The sequence below is a fragment of the Sus scrofa genome, chromosome 14, assembly GCF_054392235.1.
Source record: "Sus scrofa isolate SSC_HxYL_T2T_F1_AM1 chromosome 14, Sscrofa_HxYL_maternal_Yorkshire_Landrace_v2.0, whole genome shotgun sequence".
Lineage (NCBI taxonomy): Eukaryota > Metazoa > Chordata > Mammalia > Artiodactyla > Suidae > Sus > Sus scrofa.
The window spans coordinates 1728246-1743093 of record NC_139396.1 but is presented as its reverse complement, the minus strand read 5'-3'; positions in this window follow the sequence as shown (position 1 = coordinate 1743093).

Here is a 14848-nt window from a genome sequence, read left to right as displayed (position 1 = left end):
CTATTCTATTCTATTCTATTCTGTTCTATTCTATTCTATTATATTCTGTTCTATTCTCTTCTATTCTGTTCTATTCTGTTTTAATCTATTCTATTCTATTCTCTTCTGTTCTATTCCTTTCTATTCTATTCTGTTCTGTTCTATTCTATTCAATTCTGTTCTACTCTATTCTGTTCTGTTCTATTCTATTCTATTCTATTCTGTTCTGTTCTATTCTGTTCTGTTCTATTCTGTCTGTTCTATTCTATTCTATTCTGTTCTGTTTTATTCAATTCTATTCTGTTCTATTCTATTCTGTTCTGTTCTTTTCTATTCTATTCTATTCTATTCTATTTTTTTCTATTCTATTATATTCTATTCTATTTTATTCTATTCCATTCTATTCTGTTATTCTGTTCTATTCTATTCTATTCTATTCTGTTCTATTCAATTCTATTCTATTCTGTTGTGTTGTATTCTATTCTATTCTATTGCATTCTATTCCGTTACATTCTGTTCTGTTCTCTTCTATTTTATTTCATTCTGTTCTGTCCTCTTCTTTTCTGTTCTATTCTGTTCTATTCTATTCTATTCTATTCTATTCTATTCTATTCTGTTCTGTTCTGTTCTATTCTATTCTATTCTGTTCTTTTCTACTCTATTCTATTCTGTTCTGTTTTATTCAATTCTATTCTGTTCTATTCTATTCTGTTCTGTTCTATTCTATTCTATTCTATTCTATTCTATTCTATTCTATTCCATTCTTTTCTGTTCCATTCTGTTCTATTCTATTTTATTCTATTCTACTCTATTCTATTCAATTCTATTCTATTCTGTTCTGTTGTATTCTATTCTATTCTATTGTATTCTATTCCGTTACATTCTGTTCTGTTCGATTCTATTCTATTCTGTTCTATTCTCTTCTATTCGGTTCTATTCTGCTGTATTCTATTCTATTCTATTCTCTTATGTTCTATTCTAATCTATTCTATTCTATTCTATTCTATTCTATTCTGTTCTATTCTATTCTATTCTATCTGTTCTGTTCTATTCTATTCTATTCTATTCTATTCTATTCCGTTACATTCTATTCTGTTCTATTCTATTCCATTCTATTCTGTTCTGTTCTATTCTATTCTATTCTATTCTATTCCGTTACATTCTATTCTGTTCTATTCTATTCCATTCTATTCTGTTCTATTCTCTTCTATTCTGTTCTATTCTGTTGTATTCTATTCTATTCTATTCTATTCTGTTCTATTCTATTCTATTCTATTCTATTCTGTTCTGTTCTATTCTATTCAATTCTGTTCTACTCTATTCTGTTTTGTTCTATTATATTCTATTCTGTTCTGTTCTGTTCTGTTCTGTTCTATTATATTCTGTTCTGTTCTATTCTATTCAATTCTGTTCTACTCTATTCTGTTTTGTTCTATTATATTCTATTCTGTTCTGTTCTGTTCTGTTCTGTTCTATTCTATTCTGTTCTGTTCTATTCTATTCTATTCTGTTCTTTTCTATTCTATTCTATTCTGTTCTGTTTTATTCAATTCTATTCTGTTCTATTCTATTCTGTTCTGTTCTATTCTATTCTATTCTATTCTATTCTATTCTATTCTATTCTATTCTGTTCTGTTTTGTTCTGTTCTATTCTATTCTATTCTGTTCTATTCTCTTCTATTCTGTTCTATTCTGTTGTATTCTATTCTTTTCTATTCTATTCTCTTCTATTCTATTCTATTCTATTCTGTTCTGTTCTATTCTATTCAATTCTGTTCTACTCTATTCTGTTTTGTTCTATTCTATTCTATTCTGTTCTGTTCTGATCTGTTCTATTCTATTCTTTTCTGTTCTATTCTATTCTATTGTATTCTATTCTGTTCTGTTCTATTCTGTTCAATTCTGTTCTACTCTATTCTGTTTTGTTCTATTCTATTCTATTCTGTTTTGTTCTATTCTATTCTATTCTGTTTTGTTCTGTTCTGTTCTATTCTATTCTATTCTGTTCTGTTCTATTCTATTCTATTCTGTTCTTTTCTATTCTATTCTATTCTGTTCTGTTTTATTCAATTCTATTCTGATCTATTCTATTCTGTTCTGTTCTATTCTATTCTATTCTATTCTATTCTATTCTAATCTATTCTATTCCGTTACATTCTATTCTGTTCTATTCTATTCCATTCTATTCTGTTCTATTCTCTTCTATTCTGTTCTGTTCTGTTCTGTTCTATTTTATTCTATTCTATTCTATTCTATTCTGTTCTATACTATTCTATTCTTTCTATTCTATTCTATTCTATTCTATTGTATTCTATTCTGTTCTGCTCTGTTCTGCTCTGTTCTATTCTATTCTATTCTATTCTATTCTATTCTATTTATTCTATTCTATTCTATTCTACTCTATTCTGTTCTGTTCTTTTCTATTCTGTTCTATTCTATTCTATTCTATTCTATTCTGTTCTATTCTATTCTATTCTATTCTGTTCTGTTCTATTCTATTCTATTCTCGTGTATTCTATTCCGTTACATTCTATTCTGTTCTATTCTATTCCATTCTATTCTGTTCTGTTCTATTCTATTCTATTCTATTTTATTCTATTCAATTCTATTCTATTCCGTTACATTCTATTCTGTTCTATTCTATTCCATTCTATTCTGTTCTATTCTCTTCTATTCTGTTCTATTTTATTGTATTCTATTCTATTCTATTCTATTCTGTTCTTTTCTATTCTAATCTATTCTGTTCTGTTTTATTCAATTATATTCTGTTGTATTCTATTCTGTTCTCTTCTATTCTATTCTATTCTATTCTATTCTATTCTATTTTATTCTATTCCATTCTATTCTGTTCTATTCTGTTCTATTCTATTCTATTCTATTCTATTCAATTCTATTCTATTCTGTTCTGTTGTATTCTATTCTATTCTATTGTATTCTATTCCGTTACATTTTTTTCTGTTCTATTCTATTCTATTCTGTTCTATTCTCTTCTATTCTGTTCTATTCTGCTGTATTCTATTCTTTTCTATTCTTTTCTATTCTCTTATGTTCTATTCTATTCTATTCTATTCTATTCTATTCTATTCTATTCTATTCTGTTCTGTTCTATTCTATTCTATTCTGTTCTGTTCTATTCTGTTCTGTTCTATTCTATTCTATTCTGTTCTGTTCTATTCTATTCTGTTCTATTCCATTCTATTCTATTCTATTCTATTCTGTTCTATTCTATTCTATTATATTCTGTTCTATTCTATTCTATTCATTTCTATTCTATTCTGTTCTATTCTATTCTGTTCTATTCTATACTATTCTGTTCTGTTGTGTTCTGTTCTGTTCTGTTCTGTTCAATATTATTCTATTGTATTCTATTCCGTTACATTCTATTCTGTTCTATTCTATTCTATTCTGTTCTGTTCTATTCTATTTTATTCTATTGTATTCTATTCCGTTACATTCTATTCTGCTCTATTCTATTCCATTCTATTCTGTTCTATTCTCTTCTATTCTGTTCTATTCTGCTTTATTCTATTCTATTCTATTCTCTTCTGTTCTATTCTTTTCTATTCTATTCTGTTCTGTTCTATTCTATTCTGTTCTGTTCTTTTCTATTCTATTCTATTCTATTCTATTTTTTTCTATTCTATTCTATTCTATTCTATTCTATTCCACTCTATTCTGTTATTCTGTTCTATTCTATTCTATTCTATTCTGTTCTATTCAATTCTATTCTATTCTGTTGTGTTGTATTCTATTCTATTCTATTGCATTCTATTCCGTTACATTCTGTTCTGTTCTCTTCTATTTTATTCTATTCTGTTCTGTCCTCTTCTTTTCTGTTCTATTCTGTTGTATTCTATTCTATTCTATTCTCTTATGTTCTATTCTATTCTGTTCTGTTCTATTCTATTCAATTATGTTCTGTTCGATTCTTTTCTGTTCTATTCTATTGTATTCTGTTCTGTTCTATTCTATTCTGTTCTATTCTGTTCTATTCTGTTGTATTCTATTCTATTCTATTCTCTTATGTTCTATTCTACTCTATTCTATTCTGTTCTGTTCTATTCTATTCAATTCTGTTCTGTTCGATTCTGTTCTGTTCTATTCTATTCTATTCTGTTCTGTTTTATTCTATTCTATTCTATTCTCTTCTGTTCTATTCTATTCTATTCTATTCTGATCTATTCTATTCTATTCTATTCTGTTCTGTTCTAATCTGTTCTATTCTATTCTATTCTGTTCGATTCTATTCTGTTCCGTTCTATTCTATTCTATTCTGTTCGATTCTATTCTGTTCTGTTCTGTTCTATTCTATTCTATTCTATTCTATTCCGTTCTGTTCTATTCTGTTCTATTCTATTCTATTCTATTCTATTCCATTCTATTCTATTCTGTTCTGTTTTGTTCTGTTATATTCTATTCTATTCTATTCTATTCTATTCTATTCTATTCTATTCTATTCTGTTCTGTTCTATTCAATTCAATTCTGTTCTGTTCTATTCTATTTTATTCTGTTCTGTTCTATTCTGTTCTGTTCTATTCTATTCTATTCTGTTCTGTTCTATTCTATTCTATTCTATTCTATCATATACTGTTCTATTCTATTCTATTACATTCTGTTCTATTCTATTATATTCTATTATATTCTGTTCTGTTCTGTTCTATTCTCCTCTGTTCTATTCTATTCTATACTATTCTTTTCTGTTCTATTCTATTCTGTTCTATTCTATACTATTCTGTGCTGTTGTGTTGTGTTCTGTTCTATTCTGTTCTATATTATTCTATTGTATTCTATTCCGTTACATTCTATTCTGTTCTATTCTATTCTATTCTGTTCTGTTCTATTCTATTTTATTCTATTGTATTCTATTCCGTTACATTCTTTTCTGTTCTTTTCTATTCCATTCTATTCTGTTCTATTCTCTTCTATTCTGTTCTATTCTGTTTTATTCTATTCTATTCTATTCTCTTCTGTTCTATTCTTTTCTATTCTATTCTGTTCTGTTCTTTTCTATTCAATTCTGTTCTACTCTATTCTGTTCTGTTCTATTCTATTCTATTCTATTCTGTTCTGTTCTATTCTGTTCTGTTCTATTCTAATCTATTCTGTTCTGTTCTATTCTATTCTATTCTGTACTGTTTTATTCAATTCTATTCTGTTCTGTTCTATTCTGTTCTGTTCTTTTCTATTCTATTCTATTCTATTCTATTTTTTTCTATTCTATTCTATTCTATTCTATTCTATTCTGTTATTCTGTTCTATTCTATTCTATTCTATTCTGTTCTATTCAATTCTATTCTATTCTGTTGTGTTTTATTCTATTCTATTCTATTGCATTCTATTCCGTTACATTCTGTTCTGTTCTCTTCTATTCTATTCTATTCTGTTCTGTCCTCTTCTTTTCTGTTCTATTCTGTTGTATTCTATTCTATTCTATTATCTTATGTTCTATTCTATTCTGTTCTGTTCTATTCTATTCAATTCTGTTCTGTTCGATTCTGTTCTGTTCTGTTCTATTCTATTCTAATCTGTTCTGTTCTATTCTATTCTATTCTATTCTGTTCTATTCTGTTCTATTCTGTTGTATTCTATTCTATTCTATTCTCTTATGTTCTATTCTACTCTATTCTATTCTGTTCTGTTCTATTCTATTCAATTCTGTTCTGTTCGATTCTGTTCTGTTCTATTCTATTCTATTCTGTTCTGATCTATTCTATTCTATTCTATTCTATTCTGTTCTGTTCTGTTCTGTTCTATTCTATTCTATTCTGTTCGATTCTATTCTGTTCCGTTCTATTCTATTCTATTTTGTTCGATTCTATTCTGTTCTGTTCTGTTCTATTCTATTCTATTCTATTCTATTCCGTTCTGTTCTATTCTGTTCTATTCTATTCTATTCCATTCTATTCTATTCTGTTCTGTTTTGTTCTGTTATATTCTATTCTATTCTATTCTATTCTATTCTATTCTATTCTATTCTATTCTATTCTATTCTATTTTGTGCAATTCCATTCTATTCTGTTCTATTCTGTAATATTCTATTCCATTCTGTTCTGTTCTGTTGTATTCTATTCTATTCTGTTTTGTTTTGGTCTGTTCTATTCTGTTCTATTCTATTCTATTCTATTCTGTTCTATTCAATTCTATTCTATTCTGTTCTGTTGTATTCTATTCTATTCTATTCTATTGTATTCTATTCCGTTACATTCTGTTCTGTTCTGTTCTATTCTCTTCTCTTCTATTCTATTCTGTTCTATTCTATTCTATTCGGTTCTGTCCTGTTCTACTCTATTCTATTCTGATCGGTTCTGTTCTGTTCTGTTCTATTCTGCTCTATTCTATTCTATTCTGTTCTGTTCTGTTCTGTTCTGTTCTATTCTATTCTATTCTGTTCTATTCTATTGTATTCTGTTCTATTCTACACTATTCTATTCTGTTCAATACTATTCTATTCTATTATATTCTGTTCTATTCTATTCTATTCTGTTCTGTTCGATTCTGTTCTGTTCTATTCTATTCTATTCTGTTCTGTTCTATTCTATTCTATTCTATTCTGTTCTATTCTGTTCTATTCTGTTGTATTCTATTCTATTCTATTCTCTTATGTTCTATTCTACTCTATTCTATTCTGTTCTGTTCTATTCTATTCAATTCTGTTCTGTTCGATTCTCTTCTGTTCTATTCTATTCTATTCTGTTCTGTTTTATTCTATTCTATTCTATTCTATTCTGTTCTATTCTATTCTATTCTATTCTGATCTATTCTATTCTATTCTATTCTATTCTATTCTGTTCTGTTCTGTTCTGTTCTATTCTATTCTATTCTGTTCGATTCTATTCTGTTCCGTTCTACTCTATTCTATTCTGTTCGATTCTATTCTGTTCTGTTCTGTTCGATTCTATTCTATTCTATTCTATTCCGTTCTGTTCTATTCTGTTGTATTCTATTCTATTCTATTCTATTCCATTCTATTCTATTCTGTTCTGTTTTGTTCTGTTATATTCTATTCTATTCTATTCTATTCTATTCTATTCTATTCTATTTTATGCTATTCCATTCTATTCTGTTCTATTATGTTATATTCTATTCTATTCTGTTCTGTTCTCTTGTATTCTATTATATTCTGTTTTGTTTTGATCTGTTCTATTCTGTTCTATTCTATTCTATTCTATTCTGTTCTATTCAATTCTATTCTATTCTGTTCTGTTGTATTCTATTCTATTCTATTCTATTGTATTCTATTCCGTTTCATTCTGTTCTGTTCTGTTCTATTCTCTTCTATTCTATTCTATTCGGTTCTGTCCTGTTCTACTCTATTCTATTCTGTTCTGTTCTGTTCTGTACTGTTCTATTCTACTCTGTTCTATTCTATTGTATTCTGTTCTATTCTATTCTATTCTATTCTGTTCAATATTATTCTATTCTAATATATTCTGTTCTATTCTATTCTATTCTGTTCTGTTCTATTCTGTTCTGTTCTATCCTATTCTATCCTATTCTATTCAATTCTACTCTATTCTGTTCTGTTCTGTTCTATTCTGTTCTATTCTATTCTATTCTATTCTATTCTATTCTATTCTATTCTATTCTATTCTATTCCATTCTGTTCTGTTGTATTCTATTCTATTCTATTTTATTCTATTCCGTTACATTCTGTTCTGTTCTATTCTATTCTATTCTATTCTGTTCTATTCTCTTCTATTCTGTTCTATTCTGTTGTATTCTATTCTATTCTATTCTCTTCTGTTCTATTCTATTCTATTCTATTCTATTCTGTTCTGTTCTATTCTATTCAATTCTGTTCTACTCTATTCTGTTCTGTTCTATTCTATTCTATTCTGTTCTGTTCTATTCTGTTCTGTTCTATAATATTCCATTCTGTTCTGTTCTATTCTATTCTATTCTGTTCTGTTTTATTCTATTCTATTCTATTCTCTTCTGTTCTATTCTATTCTATTCTATTCTGTTCTGTTCTGTTCTGTTCTGTTCTATTCTGTTCTGTTCTATTCAATTCTATTCTATTTTTTCTGTTCTATTCTATTCTCTTCTATTCTATTCTATTCTGTTCTGTTGTGTTCTGTTCTGTTCTGTTCTGTTCTGTTCTCTTCTATTCTCTACTATTCTGTTCGATTCTATTCTGTTCTGTTCTGTTCTATTCTATTCAATTCTATTCCGTTCTGTTCTATTCTGTTCTATTCTATTCTATTCTATTCTATTCTATTCTATTCTATTCTATTCTAATATATTCTATTCTATTCTATTCTGTTCTGTTTTGTTCTGTTCCATTCTATTCTATTCTGTTCGATTCTATTCTGTTCTGTTCTGTTCTATTCTATTCTATTCTATTCATTTCTAATCTGTTCTATTCTGTTCTATTCGATTCTATTCTGTTCTGTTCTGTTCTCTTCTATTCTGTTCTGTTTTGTTCTATTCTATTCAATTCTATTCCGTTCTGTTCTATTCTGTTCTATTCTATTCTATTCTATTCTATTCTATTCTATTCTATTCTATTCTATTCTATTCTATTCTATTCTATTCTATTCTATTCTAATATATTCTATTCTATTCTATTCTGTTCTGTTTTGTTCTGTTCCATTCTATTCTATTCTGTTCGATTCTATTCTTTTCTGTTCTGTTCTATTCTATTCTATTCTAATCTGTTCTATTCTGTTCTATTCGATTCTATTCTGTTCTGTTCTGTTCTCTTCTATTCTGTTCTGTTTTGTTCTGTTGTGTTCTATTCTATTCTATTCTATTCTATTCTACTCTATTCTGTTCTGTTCTGTTCTATTCTATTCTATTCTGTTCTATTCTCTTCTATTCTGTTCTATTCTGCTGTATTCTATTCTATTCTATTCTCTTATGTTCTATTCTATTCTATTCTATTCTATTCTATTCTATTCTATTCTGTTCTGTTGTGTTCTGTTCTGTTCCATTCTGTTCTATATTATTCTATTGTATTCTATTCCGTTACATTCTATTCTGTTCTATTCTATTCTATTCTGTTCTGTTCTATTCTATTTTATTCTATTGTATTATATTCCGTTACATTCTATTCTGTTCTATTCTATTCCATTCTATTCTGTTCTATTCTCTTCTATTCTGTTCTATTCTGTTTTATTCTATTCTATTCTATTCTCTTCTGTTCTATTCTTTTCTATTCTATTCTGTTCTGTTCTATTCTATTCAATTCTGTTCTACTCTATTCTGTTCTGTTCTATTCTATTCTATTCTATTCTGTTCTGTTCTATTCTGTTCTATTCTATTCTATTCTATTCTGTTCTGTTCTATTCTATTCTATTCTGTTCTGTTTTATTCAATTCTATTCTGTTCTGTTCTATTCTGTTCTGTTCTTTTCTATTCTATTCTATTCTATTCTATTTTTTTCTATTCTATTATATTCTATTCTATTTTATTCTATTCCATTCTATTCTGTTATTCTGTTCTATTCTATTCTATTCTATTCTGTTCTATTCAATTCTATTGTATTCTGTTCTGTTCTATTCTATTCTATTCTATTCTATTCTATTCTGTTCTATTCTATTCTATTCTATTCTGTTATATTCAATTGTATTCTGTTCTGTTCTGTTGTATTCTATTCTATTGTATTCTATTCCGTTACATTCTATTCTGTTCTATTCTATTCTATTCTATTCTATTCTGTTCTGTTCTGTTCTATTCTGTTCTGTTCTGTTCTGTTCTGTTCTGTTCTATTCTGTTCTATTCTATTCTGTTCTGTTCTCTTCTGTTCTATTCTATTCTATTCTATTCTATTCTTTTCTATTCTATTCTATTCTATGCTGTTCTATTCTATTCTACTCTGTTCTCTTCTATTCTGTTCTGTTCTATCCTATTCTATTCTATTCAATTCTGTTCTACTCTATTCTGTTCTGTTCTGTTCTATTCTGTTCTATTCTATTCTATTCTATTCTATTCTATTCTATTCTATTCTATTCTGTTCTATTCTATTCTGTTCTGTTTTGTTCTGTTCTATTCTATTCTATTCTGTTAGATTCAATTCTGTTCTCTTCTGATCTATTCTATTCTATTCTAATATATTCTATTCTAATCTGTTCTACTCTGTTCTATTCGATTCTATTCTGTTCTGTTCTGTTCTGTTCTATTCTATTCTATTCGTTTCTATTCTATTCTATTCTATTCTATTCTATTCTATTCTATTCTATTCTATTCTGTTCTGTTCTATTCTATTGTATTCTATTCGATTCTATTCTGTTCCATACTATTCTATTTTTTTCTATTCTATTATATTGTATTCTGTTCTATTCGATTCTATTCTATTCTATTCTATTCTATTCCGTTACATTCTATTCTGTTGTATTCTATTCCATTCTATTCTGTTCCATTCTCTTCTATTCTGTTCTATTCTCTTGTATTCTATTCTATTCTAATCTATTCTGTTCTATTCTAGTCTACTCTATTCTGTTTTGTTCTATTCTATTCTATTCTGTTCTGTTCTATTCTGTTCTATTCTATTCTATTCTATTCTGTTCTGTTCTATTCTATTCTATTCTGTTCTATTCTATTCTATTACATTCTGTTCTATTCTATTATATTCTATTATATTCTGTTCTGTTCTGTTCTATTCTCTTCTGTTCTATTCTATTCTATTCTATTCTTTTCTGTTCTATTCTATTCTGTTCTATTCTATTCTGTTCTATTCTATACTATTCTGTTCTGTTGTGTTCTGTTCTGTTCCATTCTGTTCTATATTATTCTATTGTATTCTATTCCGTTACATTCTAATCTGTTCTATTCTATTCTATTCTGTTCTGTTCTATTCTATTTTATTCTATTGTATTCTATTCCGTTACATTCTATTCTGTTCTATTCTATTCCATTCTATTCTGTTCTATTCTCTTCTATTCTGTTCTATTCTGTTTTATTCTATTCTATTCTATTCTCTTCTGTTCTATTATTTCTATTCTATTCTGTTCTGTTCTATTCTATTCAATTCTGTTCTACTCTATTCTGTTCTGTTCTATTCTATTCTATTCTATTCTGTTCTGTTCTATTCTGTTCTGTTCTATTCTATTCTATTCTGTTCTGTTCTATACTATTCTATTCTGTTCTGTTTTATTCAATTCTATTCTGTTCTGTTCTATTCTGTTCTGTTCTTTTCTATTCTATTCTATTCTATTCTATTTTTTTCTATTCTATTATATTCTATTCTATTTTATTCTATTCCATTCTATTCTGTTATTCTGTTCTATTCTATTCTATTCTATTCTGTTCTATTCAATTCTATTGTATTCTGTTCTGTTCTATTCTATTCTATTCTATTCTGTTCTATTCTATTCTATTCTATTCTGTTATATTCAATTCTATTCTGTTCTGTTCTGTTGTATTCTATTCTATTGTATTCTATTCCGTTACATTCTATTCTGTTCTATTCTATTCTATTCTATTCTGTTCTGTTCTGTTCTATTCTGTTCTGTTCTGTTCTGTTCTGTTCTGTTCTGTTCTATTCTGTTAAATTCTATTCTATTCTATTCTATTCTGTTCTATTCTATTCTATTCTATTCTGTTATATTCAATTCTATTCTGTTCTGTTCTGTTGTATTCTATTCTATTGTATTCTACTCCGTTACATTCTATTCTGTTCTATTCTATTCTATTCTATTCTGTTCTGTTCTGTTCTATTCTGTTCTGTTCTGTTCTGTTCTGTTCTGTTCTATTCTGTTCTATTCTATTCTGTTCTGTTCTGTTCTGTTCTATTCTATTCTATTCGTTTCTATTCTATTCTATTCTATTCTATTCTATTCTATTCTGTTCTATTCTATTCTATTCTATTCTATTCTATTCTATACTATTCTATTTTTTTCTATTCTATTATATTGTATTCTGTTCTATTGTATTGTATTCTGTTCTGTTCTGTTCTGCTCTGTTCTATTCTTTTCTATTCTACTCTATTCTATTCTATTCTACTCTATTCTGTTCTGTTCTGTTCTATTCTGTTCTATTCTATTCTATTCTATTCTATTCTATTCTATTCTGTTCTATTCTATTCTATTCTATTCTATTCTGTTCTGTTCTATTCTATTCTATTCTCTTGTATTCCATTCCGTTACATTCTATTCTGTTCTATTCTATTCCATTCTATTCTGTTCTGTTCTATTCGATTCTATTCTATTCTATTCTATTCTATTCCGTTACATTCTATTCTGTTGTATTCTATTCCATTCTATTCTGTTCCATTCTCTTCTATTCTGTTCTATTCTCTTGTATTCTATTCTATTCTAATCTATTCTGTTCTATTCTAGTCTACTCTATTCTGTTTTGTTCTATTCTATTCTATTCTGTTCTGTTCTATTCTGTTCTATTCTATTCTATTCTATTCTGTTCTGTTCTATTCTATTCTATTCTGTTCTTTTCTACTCTATTCTATTCTGTTCTGTTTTATTCAATTCTATTCTGTTCTATTCTATTCTGTTCTGTTCTATTCTGTTCTATTCTATTCTATTCTATTCTTTTCTGTTCTATTCTATTCTGTTCTATTCTATTCTGTTCTATTCTATACTATTCTGTTCTGTTGTGTTCTGTTCTGTTCCATTCTGTTCTATATTATTCTATTGTATTCTATTCCGTTACATTCTAATCTGTTCTATTCTATTCTATTCTGTTCTGTTCTATTCTATTTTATTCTATTGTATTCTATTCTGTTACATTCTATTCTGTTCTATTCTATTCCATTCTATTCTGTTCTATTCTCTTCTATTCTGTTCTATTCTGTTTTATTCTATTCTATTCTATTCTCTTCTGTTCTATTCTTTTCTATTCTATTCTGTTCGGTTCTATTCTATTCAATTCTGTTCTACTCTATTCTGTTCTGTTCTATTCTATTCTATTCTATTCTGTTCTGTTCTATTCTGTTCTGTTCTATTCTATTCTATTCTGTTCTGTTCTATTCTATTCTATTCTGTACTGTTTTATTCAATTCTATTCTGTTCTGTTCTATTCTGTTCTGTTCTTTTCTATTCTATTCTATTCTATTCTATTCTATTCCGTTACATTCTATTCTGTTGTATTCTATTCCATTCTATTCTGTTATTCTGTTCTATTCTATTCTATTCTATTCTGTTCTATTCAATTCTATTGTATTCTGTTCTGTTCTATTCTATTCTATTCTATTCTATTCTATTCTGTTCTATTCTATTCTATTCTATTCTGTTATATTCAATTCTATTCTGTTCTGTTCTGTTGTATTCTATTCTATTGTATTCTATTCCGTTACATTCTATTCTGTTCTATTCTATTCTATTCTATTCTGTTCTGTTCTGTTCTATTCTGTTCTGTTCTGTTCTGTTCTGTTCTGTTCTGTTCTATTCTGTTCTATTCTATTCTATTCTATTCTATTCTGTTCTATTCTATTCTATTCTATTCTGTTATATTCAATTCTATTCTGTTCTGTTCTGTTGTATTCTATTCTATTGTATTCTATTCCGTTACATTCTATTCTGTTCTATTCTATTCTATTCTATTCTGTTCTGTTCTGTTCTATTCTGTTCTGTTCTGTTCTGTTCTGTTCTGTTCTATTCTGTTCTATTCTATTCTGTTCTGTTCTGTTCTGTTCTATTCTATTATATTCGTTTCTATTCTATTCTATTCTATTCTATTCTATTCTATTCTATTCTGTTCTATTCTATTCTATTCTATTCTATTCTATTCTATACTATTCTATTTTTTTCTATTCTATTATATTGTATTCTGTTCTATTGTATTGTATTCTGTTCTGTTCTGTTCTGCTCTGTTCTATTCTTTTCTATTCTACTCTATTCTATTCTATTCTACTCTATTCTGTTCTGTTCTGTTCTATTCTGTTCTATTCTATTCTATTCTATTCTATTCTATTCTATTCTGTTCTATTCTATTCTATTCTATTCTATTCTGTTCTGTTCTATTCTATTCTATTCTCTTGTATTCTATTACGTTACATTCTATTCTGTTCTATTCTATTCCATTCTATTCTGTTCTGTTCTATTCGATTCTATTCTATTCTATTCTATTCTATTCCGTTACATTCTATTCTGTTGTATTCTATTCCATTCTATTCTGTTCCATTCTCTTCTATTCTGTTCTATTCTCTTGTATTCTATTCTATTCTAATCTATTCTGTTCTATTCTAGTCTACTCTATTCTGTTTTGTTCTATTCTATTCTATTCTCTTCTGTTCTATTCTGTTCTATTCTATTCTATTCTATTCTGTTCTGTTCTATTCTATTCTATTCTGTTCTTTTCTACTCTATTCTATTCTGTTCTGTTTTATTCAATTCTATTCTGTTCTATTCTATTCTGTTCTGTTCTATTCAATTCTATTCTATTCTATTCTATTCTACTCTATTCTATTCTATTCCATTCTATTCTGTTCTATTCTGTTCTATTCTATTCTATTCTATTCTATTCAATTCTATTCTATTCTTTTCAGTTGTATTCTCTTCTATTCTATTGTATTCTATTCCGTTACATTCTGTTTTGTTCTATTCTATTCTATTCTGTTCTATTCTCTTCTATTCTGTTCTATTCTGCTGTATTCTATTCTATTCTATTCTCTTATGTTCTATTCTAATCTATTCTATTCTATACTATTCTATTCTATTCTGTTCTATTCTATTCTATTCTATTCTGTTCTGTTCTATTCTATTCTATTCTATTCTATTCTATTCCGTTACATTCTATTCTATTCTATTCTATTCTATTCTATTCTATTCTATTCTATTCTATTCTATTCCTTTACATTCTATTCTGTTCTATTCTATTCCATTCTATTCTGTTCTATTCTCTTCTATTCTGTTCTATTCTGTTGTATTCTATTCTATTCTATTCTATTCTATTCTGTTCTATTCTATTCTATTC